Below are 4,429 nucleotides of genomic sequence, written 5' to 3'. Positions count from 1 at the left end.
TAGTCTTATAAGTCTCTATCTTAGTATAAATAAATACTCAATGATTCTTTACCCCAAGAATGCCTTTCACTCCCAAATTCTAGTCATCCAAATTCTACCCACAGTTTGTTATAAGCACATCAGCTCCTCTCTGAATTCCACTTCAACCTTTCAGCTGGAAGTCAGTTTATCTTTTTTTTTGAATACTGGTCATATTTATTTTGTCACTCACTCATTTTTGATGGTCACTCTGTACTTTACACATATTTGTGTAGTCATTATAGCTGCTCAACATAAGTGTAGGTTTCTAGAAGAAAGAAACAGTGCCTCATTCATCATTACAACCATCCAAATATCTAGTCTAATGCCTGACATCTTCAAAGTCAGTGGTTCTCGAAGTGCAGGTCTGGGACTAGCAGCATCAGCATCACCTGGGTACTTGTTAGAAATGTACAGCACCAGAAACTCTGGGGGTGGGGCCTAGCAATTCACGTTTTAGCAAGTCCTCCAGGTGATTCTGATGCTGGTGAAATTTGGGACCCACTCTTGTAGGCATTCTGCAGACACTTGTTGAAAGGATGGATCAATAAACAAATGTGAATACATTTAGTTGATTATTAACTAAAACATCTGACAGTTACTATGATTATTTCTGCTGGTAAATGCATGCTGCTGAGATTTGGAAACTACATCATGAAACACGTTTGAATTTTGGCTAGGACAGATCTGATATGCCTTATTTCCTAGCAATGCTTTCCAACATGCTGCTTCTCTCAAGCACTTTTCTTTAATTTTTACATTACTTATACACCTGAAAGTGTGAATGCTGGAATGTTTTTGTAAATGTTTACAAGTAAATCACCGATTTTAATTTGCTGGAGAGATAAAGGATATCCATTGGGTCTCTTGAATTTTTTTCAATAACAGAATGTTGTGTAGTGCTTTGTGAATTAAATATACATATGACTCACGTGAGAAACATATTAAAAGGAAGATTTGGCCCTGTAGGTTTAGGGTGGTGTCTGAGATTTACAAGCTCCCAAGTGCAGCCCTTGTTGCTGGTCCAAGGACCATCTTATATGGAGAAGGATTATAATATAATGTGACTTCCTATTTAGCAGCCCAATTCAAATCGCCATGTAGATGGGAAAGGGCTTGAGGATTTGGGTAGATTGTTTATCTCCTGTCGGCTTCACTTTATTCATCTATGAATCATAAATAACATGTAAAACCTCTAGATGATGTCTGACACACAGTAAGACCTCAATAAAAGGTAATTATTATTATTCAAATAAAAATTAATGACAAAAATGAAAAGGAATATCAAAATATTATGGCTCTATCTGGTAGTAGAGTCTACAGGCTGGGATGCAACCAGTTAAACCCTATTCCTGTTATGTTCACTCTGGAATGTGAAAGCAATAAAATTGAGTTCTGCTGTCAACAGTTTTATAGCTTCTGCAATTTCAGCTGGAGTGTCTGCCATTGACCCACAGCAGCTGAAATCACAGGTGCAACTTCCTGAAAATTGAGCCCTTCTTCTGGCACTGCCCTGATTATCAGTTATTCCTAATAGAAACAAAGAAAGCTGCAACCCACTGAAGGAAACATTTTGATTTCTTTGTTGTATACTTAAGGACTTTTTTTTTCATATGGCTAATCTATCTTGTTGCACATGAAGGCTAGTAACTGAGATTTAAATAACAATTCTATTGTCAAGAAATTTCTCATTAGCATCAGACATTAGTCGGAGATATTGGCACACTTATCACCCATACTAGTTAGCACACTATTGGAAAATTAGTTATTTAAATTATAAATCTTAATAGGACAGACTTTTTGGTTTGTAAAATCAAAAGCAATAAATCCAGTGGACTATTTTATTGTTCATTGAAGGAGAGTTAAAAATCATAGTGATGAATTTCTAAGTGGTTGTCAAATTAGATCATATCCAAAGGAGCTCTTTAGAACTTCTTTAGGAAATTATAGATATTTAAATATAACAGCTAAATACTTAGTTTAAGCTACAGTGATTCATCAGAAAAATATACACTTCAGATCCAAAGAAGAATAGATTTATCCTCAAAGGCGAATTTGAAAGACATTACATTAAATATTTAAGGAAAGATGTGTCATCTAATGTAATCTTATTATTTTATGAAAATGGAGAAAGAACAGAAAAACAAATACTTTTTCTGGATTTGGGGTAGAGATGGGATTTAAGGAACAGAGGATAAATAGAATTTTAAAAATGATTTAGTTTTGATACTCTGTCAAATTTTCACTGATTATTATGGAATGGTTTGACTGTGTTTTGAATTTTCCAGATTTTATTGTGAGATTTTAGATTGTTTTTCATTCAAAAGATTATTAATAATTAAGTCCTGATGTTAGGCTTAATTAAGACAGGTTCTGATAAGTGGTTGAAGTTCAGCAACAATTCCATAACCAGTTCGTGCCTCCCATGTCTAGATTAATAAAAGCTAATTTATCGCATTGGTGGTAGATTGATTATCATCTTCAGATGTTAGGTCAGCAGATAATGGTTTTCTGATAGCAGGGCCATTGGTGACATTTAAGAAAAACAGGGCACAGCCCGGCGGAGCGGAAGTCACTCCGTGAGGCAATGACGACGCGGCGGTGAGAGGCTGAACAACAAGTTCGATGCATTGAAAGACGATGACGGTGGGGACCATGATCAGAATGAAGAAAACAGCACACAGAAAGTTGGTGAGAAGGAAAAAACAGAACAAGACAAAAGTCAGGGCAGCAGTAAGGGGAAGGCTGTTGTCCCTGGACCAGCAGAGCATCCCCTGCAGTACAACTATACTTTCTGGTACTCCAGAAGGACCCCCGGCCATCCCACCAGCTCACAGAGCTATGAACAGAATATCAAACAGATTGGCACCTTTGCTTCTGTGGAGCAGTTCTGGAGGTTTGATAGCCACATGGTACGTCCTGGGGACTTGACAGGTCATGGTGACTTCCATCTCTTCAAAGAAGGAATTAAACCCATGTGGGAGGATGATGCAAATAAAAATGGTGGCAAGTGGATTATTCGGCTGCCGGAAGGGCTTGGCATCCCATTGCTGGGAGAATCTTATCCTGGCCATGTTGGGGGAACAGTTCATGGTTGGGGAGGAGATCTGTGGGGCTGTGGTCTCTGTCCGGTTTCAGGAGGACATTATTTCAATATGGAATAAGACTGCCAGTGACCAAGCAACCACAGCCCGAATCCGGGATAGGCTTCGGTGAGTGCTTAACCGACCTCCCAATACCATTATGGAATACAAAACCCACACCGACAGCATCAAAATGCCAGGCAGCTTAGGCCCCCAAAGGCTCCTTTTTCAAAACCTCTGGAAGGCGTGGTTGAATGTGCCATGACCCTCTCCCTCTCTGGATGGCACCATCATTGAAGCTGGCATCATGAGAGTCTCTTGTTCTGTTGGCATGCTACCTGGAAGATCCTTCTGTCCTGGACAAGAGGAATTGGAAGAGCATTTTATGTTTTAAGAACAGGCTGACACGCAGCAGCTACAACAACAGCTGAGATCACTTAATAAATGGTGCTAAACTAAAAAAAAAAAAAAACCAGGGTATATTTCAACCTTTTGTATAACTTATTGAAATAAAAAAAGGAAAATTAAATTAATGTTTTTTTCTTCACTTTTAATCACTTGACTTTAGCAACATGAGGATTAAAATTAGAGTTTGAAGTTTTTCTTTTGTCATTGCCTCTCCTTAACTCTATGTCACTCATACTGAGAATATTTTTATTCTTGAGTTTTCATGTATTTCCCACATATTTTTAAATTAATTCTTCAAGTTTTCAGAAAGAGAGTATATTTCAAAAGGCAGTGAGGGTTTAAAAGCTCTTTATGATTTCCTGAAGATAAATTTGATTTTCGTACTTCAACTGATTGTTCCCTTTTAAAAAAAGGGATCCTTTTTTACTTTTTATTCTCTCCCTAGCTCTCCCTCCCCTAATCTATCGTCTCTATCCTCAACTCGACTTTTCTGACATACACTTCCTATTTAGCAGAAGTGAAGGTGGAAACATCACAGGCTAAATTACCAAGGGAAAGAGTACGTGGCTTCGGTGCCGAACAACCTTTAATGTTGTCATAGAGCTCACTGGCAGTGTCTGGGGCAGCGCTTGACAAATTGGCTTTCTTTTAGCTCCCCGTCACCCAGGAGTGAGCCCATCAGCTATTTAATGGGCCAAGCTTTAGCTTCACTCAGTTAGGTTCTTCACCTTCATTTCTCTGAAGCTACAACCAGGAAGCTCAAAGCCCTCATTCTTGACAGAGAGTATGAATGTGGCTGTCTGGGAGGCAGAGACGGATTCAGAAGCTTATAAAATTTTGAGGGCCTTCTTTAAGAAAAAAAGAATAGAATTTTTTTCTCCCAAAATATTACAAAAGGCATTGGACCAAAAGAACACATT

At 38.2% G+C, this 4,429-nt stretch overlaps 1 pseudogene; it reads left to right on the top strand.

Annotated features, from left to right (window-relative positions):
• Positions 1-343: 343 nt before the first annotated feature.
• On the top strand, positions 344-3,366 carry LOC112817337 (eukaryotic translation initiation factor 4E type 2 pseudogene; annotated as a pseudogene).
• The last annotated feature ends 1,063 nt before the right edge of the window (positions 3,367-4,429 follow it).

This window comes from Callorhinus ursinus, unplaced genomic scaffold (genome assembly GCF_003265705.2).
Source record: "Callorhinus ursinus isolate GAN/ISIS: 27379988/994484 unplaced genomic scaffold, GSC_fseal_2.0 scaffold1, whole genome shotgun sequence".
In the NCBI taxonomy this organism is placed as follows: domain Eukaryota; kingdom Metazoa; phylum Chordata; class Mammalia; order Carnivora; family Otariidae; genus Callorhinus; species Callorhinus ursinus.
The sequence above is the reverse complement of the archived record's forward strand: the minus strand, read 5'-3'. Positions and strand labels throughout refer to the sequence as shown.